Below are 17,722 nucleotides of genomic sequence, written 5' to 3'. Positions count from 1 at the left end.
CAACAAATTCCACTAGAAGAGACAAAACACTCAATGATACCTTGGAAGTGTCCAACTTGCACCTTAACACTTCAAGAGGAGAAGAAGAGGGTTCTTCAGCTTGTGGTAGACGGTGAAATCTCGTACGTAGAACGGTGAAATCTCAGGCTCTCGCGGGAGAGGAAAACCCCACAGTCGACATCTTAGCGTAGCATTCTTTTTAATACCCTTTTGGAATGCTAGCGCTTGCCGGAGCGTGCCAGCCGCTGGTACCTTGTGTGGAAGCGAGCGTCTACGTCACTCTCAAGTGACGCCGATGCTGCTGCCACTACAGAGGGCTCCGCCCCCCCCCCCCCCCTAGTGAGGAGGAAAATTCGACGAGCGATGGAAAGTCCACGTGACGCGGCGTGTCTTGGCGTTGGTTTTGGGTGTCACGTACGGAGGCGGCGGCGAAGGATGCAGCAGAGTTGCGTCACATATTGGTGGAGCCGATGGCGCGGTTGCTTCAATGTAGGCGGGTCTGAGACGTTGCAGGGAAATTGTGAGTGTTCGGCGATTGATATTCACGACAAAAGTCGTCGGACGACACTCGAGAACACAATTTGTCCAAGAGTAGTGCGGCTGCAAAGGCTTCCGCACGGCACTGTTTCGCACAAAAACGTGGGTAGCAGAAGTGAGTGCGGGAGAAACGTACGGAGATCTTGCTTCTTGCGAACGTGTAGGCAGGGGGCGTATCTGGCTGAAGAAAGATTTCAGTTCGGCAACGTAGTCGGCAGGTGATGGAATAGGTGTTTTTGTGGTGGCTACAAAAAAATCGCACGGAAGGCTTAGGTGAGTGCCGTAGACTAGCTCAGGACAGGAGCAGCCTAGGTCGCTCTTGAGTGTGGCTCTGATGCCAAGTAAGACGAGGGGCAAATACAGGACCCACTTCTCCGGCGATTAATCCGCCATAAAGGAGGCCTTGAGATGCCGGTGAAAACGTTCAACTAGTCCATTGGACTGCGGGTGGTAAGCAGTCGCGCGAGAACGTGTCATTCCGATTAGTTTGAGTAGCTCGTTGAAGAGTGCTGAGTCAAACTGCCGACCGCGATCAGTGAATATTGCGGATGGGCAGCCGAACCTTGCAATCTATGTTGACACGAAAGCTACTGCAACATTGGGCGCTGAGATGTCGGATATAGGTGTAGCTTCTGGCCACCGTGTATAGCGGTCGATGCATGTCAGTATGTAGCAGTAACCTTTCGAAGATGGGAGAGGGCCGACGAGGTCGAGGTGTACGGTGTCAAAACGAGCATCCCGTGGAAGAAAAGACATGGCAGGCGGAATGGGGTAACGCTGCATCTTAGAATGTTGAGACGACCAACAGCAGCGAACCCAATCGCGAACTTGTGCGTTTAGCGGAGGCCAAACGAAACGACTGGAAAGAAGCTTCTGTGTCGCACGTATGGCAGGATGCGACAGGTTGTGCACGGTTTCTAATAGACGTCTGCGAATGGATGCTGGAATGTATGGTTTAGGTATTTTCGTAGAAGTGACGCAGACGACAGACGTACCATCTGCGGTCCCAACGACGTCCTCCAATTTAAGGGACGTTGAAGAATTCCGGAGAGTACGAAGTTCAGTGCCGTCACGCTGTTGACTGGCGAGTAAATTGACCTCGATGATGGAAGGTTCCGACGTCAATGTGGAAACGGCATTGACGCGATTCAGAACGTCGGCTGGAACGTTGTCGGTGCACGTTGCTGTAAACTTGAAGATGTAGGGAAGGTGTCGAATCTGGCGGGGTGAGTAACAGGACGCTTACCGATTCGTTGCGTGCACAAAGTGCTTGCGGTCAGTCAAGACAGCGAATGCGCGACCTTCTAGGAAATTGCGAAAATGTCTGATAGCCAGGTAAACGGCAACTAATTCACGGCTGAACGCGCTGTAGCGGGACTGCGCAGACTTCGGTTTCTTGGAGAAAAAGGCGAGTGGATGGCACGCATTGTCGGTGAATTGCTGCAGAACGGCACCAACGGCGGGGTTTGAAGCGTCGGTCATGGTGGCAGTGGGCGCATCTGGCTTTGGGTGTTTAAGCACCGTGGCGTTGGTGAGGTTCTTGATTCTTGAAGAATCGGCTTGATTCTTGTGAAAGCGTCGGTGGCCTCTTCAGTCCACTGCAGCACTTGTTTACGTTTGTTTGCCAGCAGAGCGTCTAGTGGAGCCATAAGTCGTGCGCAATCGGGAATGAATCGGTGGTATAAATTGACAAATCCGAGAAACTGGCGAAGTTTGGTGAGTGTCGTCGGTCGGCGAGAGTTTTCAAAGACGCGAATCTTGGACGGCAGTGGTCGAATGCCGCTAGGGTCGATAATATGAACGAGGAACTTGAGTTCGGGTTGACTGAATTCGCTTTTGGCGGCGTTGATGACAATTCCTTTACTGGCAAGGCGTGAAAACAACACCAAGTATTGAAGATGTTCTTCTGTGGAAGAGCTTGCGACGAGAAGGTCGTCAATGTATGCAAAAACGAAAGGCAAGCCTCGGGTGAGGGAATCGATTAAACGCTGAAAGAATTGGCCCGCGTTCGGTAAACCAAAAGGCATGCGGAGAAATTCAGAAAGCCCGAATAGTGTGGTGATGGTGGTCTTCGGAATGCCTTCTTCAGCGACCGGTAGTTGATGATTGGCGCGAACGAGATCGATCTTAGAAAAGGTCGTCGTATCGTGCAACGCTACCGTGAAGTCCTTAATGTTCGGTGGAGCGTAGCGATCAGGAACTGTAACGTTGTTTAGTGTCCGGTAATCGCCACATGGGCGTCAGTCTCCGGTCTTCTTACGCACCGTATGACGTGGGGATGCCCAATTACTGGAGGAAGGGCGGATGTTGCCAAGTTGCAGCATGTGTTCGAACTCCGCGCGAGCGATCTTGAGTCTCTCCGGGAACAAACGCCGGGGTTGGAAATAGACTGTTGAGCCGCAGGTGACAATGTGATGACAGACGTTATGTTGCACCGGTTGCGTCCATCCGGCAGGCGTGTCAAAGTGGGAAACTCGCGTAGGAGCGCGGCGAAAGGTTCGTCCAACATGGCAGAAATGGGCGCGATAAGCGATGTGCCTGATAATGGGTCGCCGGGATCGGACAGCTGGGTCACGGAGTCGATGAAACGGCGTCGTTGCATGTCGACAAGACGTCCGTAGTTAAGCAAGAAGTGTGCTCCAATTACTGCACGACGCACGTCTGCAACCAGAAAAATCTAGCAGAACGCTCGTCGAAGGCCAAGATTTAGCATGACGGAGCGTGACGAGGAAACTGGAATCCTGGTGCCGTTGACGACTTGCAAAAACGACACAGGTGTCGCTTTTCGGTCGGAGCGGTGGGTGGGAAGAGTGCTGACGTCAGCTCCTGTGTTGACTAAGAACCGTTGTCCCGTAACTATGTCCGTCACGTAGAAAAGGCGACTTGTGTGGTGGGTCGGACCACTGGTCACCGTTAGAGGTCGGCCGACCTGTTTCCCTGCCAAGTGCAAGGTCGCCGACAGAGACGAGCGTTGTTTGCAAAACGGCGGTGGTTGTAGCAAACGGCAGACGTTTAGTTGATGTGTCATTGCGGGTGCCCATGTGTCTTGATTTGCTAGAACTGCGGCTACGCGGGCGACGAGATGGCGTGCGGCGATGTTCCGCTCCACAGATGATGCGTTCCAGGCGCTCGCACATGGAGTCGAGAGGCGATTGCGCTGTTGAAGGGCACGGAAGGGTTTGGAGCGCGGTTGTATTGTCACCCGGAGAGGATGCCGTGGCTGCGATGGTTGGGTTGGCTACTTCCATGACCTTGTCGGCCAAAGTAGCAAGTCCGGTAAGGTCCATGGTAGAGGCTGTCGCCAGGACCATCTGATTGTTAGGCGCGAGTCGTTGCAAAAGGAATTCGAGCAACAGGGCGTCGTCAACGGACCTCGTGTTGTTGACTAGGGTGTCGGTGGCCGAGTTCTTCAGCGGCCAGAAGTTGCTGGATGTGAGAACGCTCTGAAGCTGCTGCGCGCTGTAGCAGGGCTGCCTTGAGATCGTCATAGGCAGCGGTAGACAATGGGGAGTTCAACTAATCTGCTACTTCGTCAATGGCGGCGGGCGAGAGCGCTTCAACGGCGCAATGAAACTTTGAGGCTTGAGAGCGGATTTCAGCGACTTGACATTGTGATTCGGCCTGAAGAAACCAAGCCGAGGCATGCTGGTCCCAGTACTGTGGGAGGCGGAGAGCGATGGCGGAACAGGAGGGCTCATAGCATTTCTCGAAAGGGTTCTGCCCTTCAGCTCTTGTAGCGTTGGTCTGGTATGGCAAACACGAATGACAAGCACAAACAATGCAAAAGTAGCCATTAAAATGTATAACGAGAAAATGATAACGTTCTTAATTCTTATAGAGAATAAAATAATTGCATCAAGAGTAGGAAAAGAAGAAAGAGTACTATTAATTATAAATTGTTACTGCCCTCCACAGGTTGATATTACAATTTTGTTCAATATCGAGAATATAGTACAATCTGTTTTTTATAGAAACATAATAATAATGGGCAAGTTCACTGCCAGAAATAACATATAGGGTAGCCAAATAATGAGGTCAGAGGAAAGCAAGTATTGTATTTTGCACTTAGGCACAATCTGAACATAATTAATGATAAGGATTCACCACTCACATTCTAGGCAGGTAAAGGAAATGATGGATCGACCTAACTATAGTACACCCAAAATTAGCAGAGAACATATCAAATTCGGAGGTACTGAAAAACGTCAATAACAATGACCATGGATATATTAGCGGAGCAATATCAAACAGGATAATTTATTACCAGGTAGGCATTGCTCTAGAAGGGCAACAAAAATACTGGAAGAGGTTAACGAGATAACTGGTACGAAGAGGTCCAAGATCATATAAGGAAGAGGATATCGAAAGGAATACAGGAATATTTGTAATAATTACAAACGTTAGAGAAGCCTACTAAAAACATAAAAAATAAACTATACCCTTGGTGCTAAGTACAGTTAGAGCTAAAAGAAAAAAAAAAGACGGAGCTAGAAGAGCACGGTATCAAAGAGCAAAAGGAGGTATAAGATTACAATTTAAAAAAATTACACTACAAGGAGTATGCCACATAGAATAATATGATAGAAAATGAAAAAACGAAAGTTCCAAGGCATATCCACTACACTTACACAAATTTCTTTCAGTCCACCCTATAACATAGCAGGAAACGAATCCAAACAAAAGTAATGTTTAGTAGCCCTAAAAGAGGATCGTGAGAATACTACAAGCCTAGAAGAAAGAATAAGTTATATTTGGCAAAAGCTTTTTTCAACTGGTCCAAGAGTGCAGGAAAGTAATGTAGATGAAATAGAAGACCACAGAACTAACCTACAAGAAAACTTGAATCAAGAAGTTCAGTGCGCTTATTCAAATGATACAGGAGAATAAACAAGGGGGTGAAACATGATAAATCAAGTTCACGAGAATCGAAATTGAGTGCGTGGTCAAAAAATCTGAGGACAAATGTGTCTCCAGGAACAGACCACTCAAAGACCGTGCTTATCTAAAAATTGCATAATTCCTCTAAAACTTTTTTATAAGTCTGTTTAACACATATTTAGAAATAGGATATTTCCCAAATATTAGAAAGGATAAAGAATAATACTAATACCTAAAGGTGAGTCAGCTCACAAATACGGCGAAAATGAATACAGGTCAACAGGTTTAACTCAGTCATCAGCAAAATTCTCGAGAAATTGTTAAACGTCACAGGTATTACTTTCTCTATATACGAAGTCCTTTTTAAAGACACCACTATGGCTCTGCTCATAGAACACCTACAATATTAGAGCTATAAGAAACTAGGAAAAGACTTCAACAAGCAAAACTTGACGGATTTATTTCATTAGTTATTTCACTAGGTATCAAAAATGCCTTTAACTTCATTCAAGCGTTAAATGTTACAGAGAAACTCGCAGAATTTAAATGTTATCCAAATCTGATGTCATCCACAAACATCATAATAACAAACAGAAATAACCTACGTAGTGACAATGTTTCTTTTACAAAGACACTAGAGACAGGCTCACCACAAGGCTCACCTTTGAGTGCTCTCTTGTAATTTGGTTATTTCGGATATCTTAGCATTAAAAAGAATTTCAGAGGGGCATACGCAGGCACTTGCAGGTGACATAATCGTTATAGTTAAGTTCCGTTCCGGAAGTGAGGCGGGTGTGAAATCGCATAACGCACTAGAACAATTAAACGAATGGGCCAAACAAAAGGAAAATACATTTAATTCAAAAGTGCCATTCTTCATTTTAGTGGGAAAGAATATTCCAGCCATGCCCTGCAGGTAATTCTAGGAAGAAATAGAAGAAAACAAGTAAACGACAGAAATATATTAGGCCTATTATTTGATGTAAATTTGTCCTTATCCCATATTTCGAGTACAGCAAACAAAAGGTATATGACCTAACACGCACGTTAGGCAGAATACTTAGAGCAAAATATTTAGGAAATCCTAGAAGACTAAGAAATATTTACAAACGGCAAATAGAAAGAATTATGGTGATTGGAGCACCTGTCTGGTGCCCTAATAAATCGGTTATGCATATAAAATCGCGATCGTTTCAAGAAATTCCTCTTATTATGATAGCCAAGGATTTCAGGCATACTTCCATCGTACGATTGAATATCCTTTGTAATATTTATTTATTTAATTATTCATTTACACATACTGCAGCCCCTGCTGGGGCTATATCAGGAGGGATAATACAAGAAAGAAATACAATAGGCAGCAAAGAAAGTTTAGGCGCATTGTTGAGGGAGTACCGACAAGAATTCGTTTAATGGGAAAGAACGGTTGGTTCCTGCCAATATTCTGCCAATATTCTACCAATATTTGGCACGATAGAAAGGAAAAAGGAAGTAAACGATATATTTACCATGAAGAAAGTTTTGTATGGAATCAAATAGCAAGCGTCTACATCAAATGAAATGACGAGTATAACAAATATTTGGTTGAATTATTCTTCTGGAAAGGTATAATTCAAATTTCAAGCAAAAGCAAATACAACATGAAATTTTAGGATCTATACGGATGGTTCCGCTAACAAGTGAATCGACCGGTGTGGCTTTTGTTGTTTTCCATGAAAGAGAGAAAGTTTGTCAAGGAAAACAATATAAGGTTGCTGATTATAGCAGTGATTTTGACGCGGAAGCTGGGGCTATACTAAAAGTATTAGAATATATAGAAGAAGCAAAACTACAAGGCATGTTTGAAGTATACTCAGATGGTTTATGTGCTTTAAAGTGTTTGAAAAACCCTATGCATGATACATCAGAGTACTATTATTGTACATATTAAAAGAAAACCGCAAACAAAAGAAAACCAAATAAAGCTTACATCAAGGGTCACAGTGGAGACCTAGGTAACACATTAGCGAATGAGCTAGCAAAGCAGGAAACAAAAATACTAGGAGAATCGCTAAACTTGCCAATACCGAAAAAAATTCGTTAAAAGTAATTTCAATTAAATATTAAAGGACACATGGAAGACGATCTGGAATGAGGCAGGCAAAAATGGTTATGCATCAAAAATGTAACTCACATTCCTAAACATTTTCCAACAAATTTTGCCTCATCACAAGCTATATGAGGCCATGGAATATTTCCCTTCTATTGCCAAAGGTTTACCAATAAGGAAAATCCGCACTGTCACTGCCAAAAATAATGTTTAAATTTTGATCATTATCTAGAAGATTTCCCAAGTGTGAAACGAGAAATAAAAACTCTGGAACAAATCCTCGGAAAACAAATAGCCAAGCGAAAGGTCAGAGAAAATCAAATTAAAGAGAACGTAAGAAAAACTGGAAATAATTCTCCAAACAATAAACTAAGAAAATTCACAGGTTTAAGTGTCCCTGTACAATAAAAAAAAAACAATACACAATTCATTCACGCACAAACATAAAACCACTTGTTGCAGAAAGGGAGGAGAACATCCATAGTGCAGGGGGTACTCCCCATCTGCTCTAGTAGGCAAGTGAAACACCCAGTAACACAACGGAAAACGGGAAATAATTAAGGCAAACCACAAGATAATCACAGAGCTGCATCTTTTAGACAAGAAGCTTTTAGACAAGACAAGAATAATTGCGATAAAAAGAAACACAAAAGGTCAACCAAATGAAGTTCACTTCATTTAGGAAAATGAGCAAGTAAACTGTTTTACTTCACCAGAAACGAACAAGTCAGTCCAAATCAAGGTCAACTACACGATATCAGAAGTAGAACACAAATTTAAGGCAAGCAGCAACTACTCGAAGAGCAACTAACCGGCATTTCCCTACGTCAAGACGATACTGAAGAAACAATGAAGATCGATAGCGCCAGCATTCAGAATGGATAATAAATGTTCTTTGTATGTCAAGAGGGCTAAATATTTAATTTGTTGTTAACCTATGTGTAAAATAATTTACTCCACAAATGCCCGCGTCTACGTCCCTTCTCTTGGCTGGGGTAGCTGATAGTGATGGTTTCACCCCTCTTCGTCTTTTCCCTTTACCTCTAACTTTCTCTGATTTATACACTTTCTTCGACATTCCCCTATTTCTCCTATGCTTGCCCATTTCCAATATGTTTCTTTCTTTTCCTTCCCCTTTTCCCTTATACCCTTACCTGCGACACTTATGTCGAGCAGGGAGGCAGTCTTTTGCCTCCCTCACTCAATGTACCCTCATCCTCCACTTTATTCCTCGCGCGCTCTTCTTTGATTTCACGCTGCGCTCTGCGTTCGCTTTCACCTTCTGCTGCGCTCGTTCGCTCGGTTACGCACAGGAACAACGCTGACGCTTAAAGCAGAATCGGGCGCCAAAGAGCTGTGCTCTAAAACCACAAAAATTGTGATGGTTGCAGTAAAACTTCATCTTGAAACTGAGATAGCGCACAAAGAAGAGAACGAAGAAAATGGAAAGGACGAGGCGCTTCTCCTGTCCACTCTACGTTCTCGTCTTTGTGCGCTTTTACAGTTTCAAGATGCAAGTAAACCAACTAGCTCAGTTACCATTCTGTGACAGGGAAAAACTTCATTATACACGGAAACCGAACGGGCTCCTTCCCAACTTTTCCAGAGGAGGTAAGGGGATGAAAGATGGAGTGTCCCCGGCAGGGTGGTGTCCCTATTCCGAGGTGTCACTTGCACGGGCCATCCGCTCAACTCGTTGGATCAGTCAGCTGATATTCCAGGGATAGGCTAGACAGCAGCGCCTCCCATTCCTTTCATGTGCCGTCTATTCCATGGTCTCTGTGTTCTGCACCCTCCCACGTGATGTGAAAGAGTTTTGGTATTGCTCCACACCACGGGCTTATGTCTCTATGTGCCGTGAGGTATTTTCGAAATTTTTTGGCACCACAAGATCCTGTCTTTGTATGCAGCACCTGTACTTTTCTTTGATTGCGCTCCCTTTTTACCGTCGTAGACAACTTTGAATGCTTTCCTAGACCTCAGTGATGTCGTAGAACATGTACGTCGTACGCGTTCTGGCATATTTCCTAAAATTAGGCATAAAGTGCAGGTACATTGGACATGCTGGGTACATATAGAAGTTGGCGAAATAAACGTAACTCACTCATCAAGCTGCAACACGACTTTACAGCCAGCGGCACTTTCGAGGTTGACTTTCTTCAGCACGACCAAGAGAACTGCGCTCCTCCGAAGCGTTTGAAGTAGTCAACACATACATATTGATGTAACAGAACACGTGACTGGACCGACAAGGCGGCCATCACTGTTTATTTCAGCTCATTCCAGCCGCCCACTTCTTCGTCTTCGGAATAACCTTTCTCGTTTATTCTTCTTCGGCTGGGATGTGACTCCAGCTGTCCATTATTTATGTACCCCACATTCTTGAGTACACCTTGTTGCACCGATAACTTCACTACTTGATAAGGTCCAATAATCTTTGCTTCACTGGCCGGTAGTCCTTTTCGAACGAGGACAAGGACTTGTAGTCCAAAATCTAGGGCCCTATAACGTAAAACTATTCCGATATACTTTTATTCTATTCTCCTGACTTCTCAGTTGCGTAACCACCGACGCAAGCATCGGGCGGTCACCCGCAGGGTTGTCTGAACAGACCAATCAAACGCTCTCCTCGTTCATAGGAGGCCACTTTTGTTTGCTTGAAAAACGAATGACATTGCCTACATTGAGTGGCTTGTCTTGTGTAATTGGCTGACAAGAGGTGAGGAGCACGCTCAAGTGGAGAGGGACTCGATGGGACCGAGCCACTGCACAGAAAATTGATAACCGGATGAAGACGGTGGTGCCGGCGTCTGCGAATAGTCCGTTTTCCCTTACTTAGCTTGCGGTGGCTGGTCGAAAATCGCGGTGGCATACAACGGAAGGTTAAGAATGCCGCTAAAACGGATCCTTAGGAAAGAAGAGTTGGCAGAGCGAGGTTGTAAACGTGCCGAAACTGCTCGAAGACATGACGTGAACACGCAAGAAGTTTTATTACACGCAAATAAACCCATACTTTCCGGGAGGTGCGAGTAGCCAGTGCCTGAGCGATCGGCGGCACCCATCTTTCGTTGCTTTCGGAACGGGGCAGCCTGTGGCTACCCAGAAGAAAATTTTGTTTTGTTCGGCATATTAATGCCTCTATCGCGTACATGTCTCTTTGACGCGGTCAGTTTTCGCGGTTTTGTGACGTGTGACAGGCAGGTGAAGTGGGTGGAGCCCGAAAGCTTTTGACCAATAGCCGAGGGCTAATGGCGAAAAGGCGTCGAATGACAAATAACAATTTTTTTGTTCGGTGAAATCATGCATAATAGGTGTGTACACGGCATATCAGATGGGGAGCTATCGTGGTTTTCGTGACGTCGCGTGACAGACAGGTAAAGTGGGGGTGGTCCAAAAAACTTTTTGACCAGTCGCGGAGGGCTGATTGCAGGAGTGGAATAGAAAAGTTTGGAATATATTTACTTTATAGCGCTCCTGGAGTACGGCCTTGGCGCCGCTTGTCAAAATGAAACTTCATGCCTTTTCTCTATCTGTATTGCTCCTCAGATGTTTTGCAACGCTGCAACTATAGGTCGTCGCATCCTTCCCACACTTGGTCATAATAATCCTCTCATGTGGGAGCTCGATTTCCAATCGAGACAATGCACCGGCGTCTGTCTGATGGCTGCCTGAACGATGGAATATTTGGAAGTCATATTGTTGTAGTTCATTTATCCAACGAGCAAGCTTCCCTCTTGTTTCCGACACGTTCAGGAGGTAAGTCTAGGCTTAATGATGTGTATTTAATTTAAACTTTCTTTCATCGATATATGACCGAAGTTAGCGCACTGCCGTTAAAACAGCCAGGGCTTCTTTCTCGGTCGTAGTATAATTAACTTGACGAGGGCTAAACGTTCAGGAATAGTAACCTATCACTCATAGCTGCTGACTCGTGGAAGATCGTGTATGTCTTCGGTATAAGACTGCCCTAGTTCCGTACTTAGATGCATCAGTTGATCTCAAATGGCAGGCTGAAGTCAGGTAACGTAAGCAGTGGGTCAGACGATAGAAGATGTACGAGTTCCTGGTAGGCTACCTTACATTCTTCAGTCCAGAGAAAAGGGGCACCATTTTTGGTCAGTTGAGTCAAGCATTTTGCTATTTTAGCAAAATCTTTGATAAATGCTCTCAAGTTGCCAGCAAGCCCAAAGGAAACTCTGAGTGAATGCAGATCATGTGACTTTGTAAGCTTAAAGATTCGTTGCACCGACTCTTGTTTGGGGCTCTTGGTGACTCCATCAAACACCGTTCCAAGAAAAACTACCCGAGGCTAGAAGAATTAACTTTTTTTTTCGTTTATCTTCAGATATGCATCCCTAAGCGATTGCAGAATAGTGGACAAGTGCTGTGAGTGCTCTATTCTCTGGCCTCGAGTAAACTATAATGTTATCAATGTAGACGTTGCGAAAGCGTCCAAAATGTGGCTTCAAAACTTTATTCATCATCTTTTCAAACCAAGCTCGCGAATTCTTTCAACGAAAAGGCAGTCTATTAAATTAATACAAAAAGTTGTCACAAATGCTGAAAAAATTCTGGTCTCCTGTACTAAAGGCAATTTTGAAAAGTCCTTTCAATGATCCAAGCGAGAGATGACGCTGCAAGCACAAGTTTCGGTGATAATTTCGTCGATGTGTGTCATCGGAAAAAAAAAGACAGGCGAGTTTGTTTGTTAATTTGACGGTAATCGGTGCCAAGTCCCTTCGTTCCGTCTTCTTTAGGTGCTATCATGATGGGTGATGCAAAGGTAGACGTGGATGGTCGAATAAGACCAGCGTCGAGGATCTTCTGCTGTTCTTCCTTGAACCATATCTAATTATCTCGCGACATGTTGTAAGGCTTGCATTTCACAACTATTGTATCTCGAAGTTTGTGGGACTTCAGGGTAACGTACCCGGACCCGGCTAGCTAAGGTTTAAGGAGACACGTAGCTCGTCTCCACTCCGCAGCGCACGCAAAGGGGCATCGCGGCGGGTTCGCTGACTCACCGGCAAAGCGTAGAGACGACTCCAGCCGTGGTACCAACTAATGGGGGTTTATTCCCTGTTATGTACAAAATGCGCTTACAATACAGGGATACTGAATTATGGTGGCAGTCGCAGACTACGGGTGAGAGCTCCCGGGAAGCCTGCTCCGCCACACTGGTTCTTCCGAGCAGGTTCACCACCCAGAAAGGGGCCGCCTTGCTCAGAGGGGCGAGGAACAAGGTGGGTCCGCACGTCCGACAACCAAGAGCACCGAAAGTCAATCTGTCGGGCGAATGCGCCCGTGTACCCATAATGCTATTTATTTATTATTTATTTATTTATTTATACAATGCTGCAGGCCTCATTGAGGCCCAGGCAGGAGGGACATGCAAAATACAGAATAATTGCATTTGCAGACATAAGAACAAAAGGACCAAATTAGTGTGCACAATAGCAATGGAGTCCACCAGCTGCGAGAACCAAATGGGTAAAAAGAACACTCGGTCTTGTAACCAAACAATTCCCAAAACAAAAGTGAAGAGTAAATCTACAAATGAACCGTCAGTACAATTTTAAGCAATGAGAAGGAATGTAACACAAAGATCAATTTCAGTTATTACTATGAAATCAGTAGTTCAAACGGTCAATGGAATCAGTACTGTTTAGTAGCGACTGAGGTAAATTATTCCAATCGGTTATAGTGCGTGGGAAAAAAGAATACTTAAAAATGTTAGTTCTGGCATTATAGGGAGTTAGAGAGTCAGCATGACGATGACGTGTTCGGCGTGCTGCCATTGGCGTTACATAAGGCTCAGGAGTGAGGGCGAGGAGATTATTTTTAAGAAGAAAAAGAAATTTCAGCCGTTGTATTTTTCTTCGTATTTCCAATGTCTGAATGCCATGTTGTCTCATTATTGCTGTCGGGGAATCAGTCATACGGTATTTCGAAAAAATAAATCTGATTGCTTTACGCTGTACTCTTTCTAGTGCACCAATGTTCGTTTTTGTGTAAGGGTCCCACACTATGCAGGCATACTCCAGTTTTGGCCTTATTATTGATGTGTAGGCTAAAAGTTTAGTTTCAGCGGGAGCTTGTTTTAGTTTATGACGTAGAAGACAGAGTTTACGAAAGGCTGAGTCACATACGTTAGAAATGTGAATGTTCCAGTGCAGGTTATGAGTTATTGTGACGCCAAGATAATTGTATTCCCTAACCTCGGTTAATGGTTCAGATCCGAGAGCGTAAGGAAAAGATAGGCTATTTATTTTTTTAGTTATCTTCATGTAAACTGTTTTGTTAGCATTTACCTCCATGTTCCAACGATTGCACCAAGAAAGAAGGTTTTGAAGATTATTGTTCAGGGTTATCTGATCATCGCAACCGGTTACCTCACTGAACAGAACACAATCGTCAGCGAACAGTTTTATTTGAACTGGCGCTGTGACAACGCTGGCAATGTCATTAATATAAATTAAGAATAATAAAGGCCCTAAAACACTACCCTGAGGGACGCCTGAGGTAACTGGAAGTTCATGGGAATGGTAAGTATCGATACTAACAAACTGTTTTCGGTTAGTGAGGCATGCTGAAACCCAATTAACAATGAAACAAGGAATGTTAATTAATCGAAGTTTTTCAATTAACTTGGAGTGTGAAACAAGCTCAAATGCTTTCCTTAAATCTAAAAATATTACATCTACCTGGCTGGATTTGTCTAGAATATTCGCAAAATAATGAATAACCGATGTTAATTGGGTGACAGTAGAAAAACCTTTTCGAAAACCATGTTGCTCAGGTGAGAGTACACTGTTATCACTTAAGAATTTAGTAATGTAGTTAGCTATGATGTGTTCTAGCATCTTACAGCATGATGACGTTAGAGATATTGGGCGATAGTTACTTATCAGCGTTAGGTCCCCTTTTTTCGGTACAGGTACTACGCGTGCAGTTAGCCAGTCAATAGGAAGAGTTGCTGTGGATAATGAAGCACGAAAAATGATCATAAGAAACTTGGACACCATTTCTGCGTATCGGCGCAGAAAAACATTCGATATATTGTCAGGACCAGGGGTTGATTTGGTTTTTAAGTTAAGAAGCATAGAAACTACGCCAGGTACAGATACAAGGTCCGAGTTTGCAACGGACAAAGAAAAAATGGGAATCGATGTATCACTTGTATTTGCAAAGACACTATGGAAGTATGTGTTGAAATGCTCTGCAATACTTTGCTTTTCGACGATAAGAATGCCGCCATCCACTATTTGTTCAATTGGTTTGTTTTTTTTACTCAAATATGTCCAAAATTTTTGTGGCGCGGTACGAATAAAATTGGGCAGAGTGTGGTTAAAATATCGCCGTTTAGCATGCCCAATAGACGAGCTTAATTTAGCTCTTGCGGTTTGAATTTGCGTTATAGGGGCGTTCTTTCGTCTCCAGCGTTTAATCTTTCTTTTCAAGTGAATGACTTCCCGCGTAACCCAAGGGTTAACTTTCGCTGTTTTCTTTGTCTTGTTTGGTAGAAAATTTCGAACACAATATGTGCAAAGTTCTTTAAACCTGTCCCAAAGTTCTATAACATTGTTTCCTTTAAAGTTGCTGAGGTGAAAATCTAGATAACCTAAAATAGTTTCGTCCCTGGCACGTGAAAAGTCCTTCACTACAACACTTTTTGCATTACTGCGATTGCATTTTTCCAAGCAGCATGAAAAACATACCATTTCATGATCAGATATGCCGCGTTCAACAGACACTGATAACTTTTCGACATTTCTGTTCACAAACACAAGGTCAAGTATTGACGACGAAGATCCGTATACTCGCGTGGGTAAAGTTACAACTTGATGTAAATTGTGGCATAGAATTATATCACGCATATAATTGACATGGGGAGTATGTTCAGTGCAAGAAGTATTATCCTCCCAATTAACTCCTGGAAGATTGAAGTCTCCTAACAGAAATATTTTTTTTTTTTGTGTGAACGAAGTGATATGCGTACGCAAATCACTCATGAATTGAAGCGGTGAACCGGGTGCTCGATAAACGGCAAACAACAGGAAAGATTGTCCCCAACAAGAAATTTTTAGGCTAATAGTTTCTATATCGTCAGCCTGACGCAAAAGAGTGGACGGAAACAGAGAAGCCAAAGAGAGGGTGAAAGGGTCCACTCAGACACTGTTCCTGCGCTCGGCGCACTTCGTGACGTGAGCTGCGCGCGCAAGCAGCAGGCTCCGCGTCGGGCCGGCGTCAGCGGCCGCTGGGAATGTACGTTATCCAAAATGAGGCTAGAACTGCAGGTGCCCAGCCAGGGGCGTAGCCAGGGGGGGGGGCGGCTTATGGCGCTTCAGCCCCCCCCCCCCCGGGATTTTTTCGTGCTGTCCATGCACCGCCGACCAAAGCAAACCCCGGCTCCGGAAATGATTCTGGATTTTGTCTAGAACGTCTTTTTCACGTTCGAAAAGCCATTTTACCGCAAAAATTGCAAACTGGGGCTGGATTTCGCGGCAACGCCCATGCACCGGGAGTCACAAAGCGCAAGCAGCCCCATCCGAGCACAAAGTTTCAAGGACGTTTTGATGGCGAACGGGCTCGCCGGGGCTTCTCGCAGAGGCCGCGGAATCTACACTCTATCATGGTATCTACGGAGCGCGTGGATGTCAATTCCGAAACTGTATAAGTATAAAGTTCTGATAAACTTTTGATGTGGAAGGTGCATTGACATTTCCAAACGTGTGCTTTAGATTTTCAATTGCGGAACTTTGTAAGTTTAATGTTCCCATAAATATTTCACGCCAAAGGTTCATTAATTTTTCCAAAGTCGTACATCGGGCCATACAACGAGACAGGCCAAATCAACACGCTATCAGACAAGTTGACAAAGCCCGCAGCGAGGCCCGATGAGAGGAAGCGTTGTGGTGGTTCATTCGTGCCGTCATGTCACATAAAAAAATATTAACATTTTTTTCCACCTGCGCCAAAGCATCCAGTGAAGACACTAAAGCCAGCCAAGGAAACTACGTTCTTATTCATTTTTTCTACTTTGACTTTTAATTGCGAGGACACATTGAGCCTCTCCAATGTGTTTGTTCTCGCTTCCCTACCCCCGGGTTTCCAGAGCCAGCCAGAGCGCATGCGTTTTTTTCGTGTTGCTCCGACCACCGCGCGGCACACTTCGGTGCGCGTTCGGTTTTCTCTGGCCGAGTGCATTTTGGCCTGGCAGAGTTTTGTACGCTTTCTAGCTAGCAGACGAGAAAAAGAAACAATGGTCACTCGCCGCCATCACTGTGGGGACTCGATGGATTGCACCGCGTTCGCCTGAGCGCAACCTCTCCAGAAAGTCTTATCTAGCCGGTGTAGGATACCGAGCAGTATGCGTATGGTTCTCGGTGGACCAAACGTCTCACGATTTCTTCGATATTGACACGTGTACTTATCTTTATCGGGCGACCACGTTTCGCCGCTTAACAACTGTAATCGCACAGCGACGGACGCGCCTGCATGTATCCGACGTTTCTGGAAAGTTATCGATGCTTCTACCCGGCTGTCTGTTGTCGCCGAACCTTATGTTATCTGATTTCATCGCCTGACGAGAATGGAGTAGAACTTTGTGGAAGGCACGCGGGTCCGAACGATTAGTCTGGAACATTCGACGACTGTTCTTTAAAAGCCGACGCGCTTGACCCGCTGATCAGATTTTCGACGATCGCCGACTGTGTTTGCCGCTATCGTTGTGCTTTAAGTGTAGCCTGTTTTGTGGGCACAGGTTCGCCCAATAAAAGGTAGTTTTGTCTTTCACAGTACTGCTACTGTGTTCTTTGGCGTCACTACCACGTGACATCTGGTGGAGGTGCTTTTTGTCCATGTACCGGACGCCCCCGACAAGCCGTGATCCAAGCCCGGACTGCAAAAAGGACACCAACGTAGTCCCGGACCATCGAGCAAGCCGCCGTCTTCAACAGCTGCCCCGGAGCACGGACTTCTACCTGAGAAGACCAAGAAGATTGTGGACAAGGCAACCCCAATGGCAGCCCCAGCGTCCCCCATCGTGCTGCAGCAGCCCAGGGAACCACCGACGTTCCGCGGTTCCACGTGTGAGGACCCGGAAAGCTGGCTGGAAACGTATGAGATTGTCGCTACGTTTAACAACTGGGCAAGCGACGACAAGCTACGACATGTCTATTTCGCATTGGAGGACGCCGCCAGGACGTGGTTCGAGAA

The sequence above is a fragment of the Dermacentor andersoni genome, chromosome 7 (assembly GCF_023375885.2).
Source record: "Dermacentor andersoni chromosome 7, qqDerAnde1_hic_scaffold, whole genome shotgun sequence".
Taxonomy (NCBI): domain Eukaryota; kingdom Metazoa; phylum Arthropoda; class Arachnida; order Ixodida; family Ixodidae; genus Dermacentor; species Dermacentor andersoni.
The sequence above is the reverse complement of the archived record's forward strand: the minus strand, read 5'-3'. Positions refer to the sequence as shown.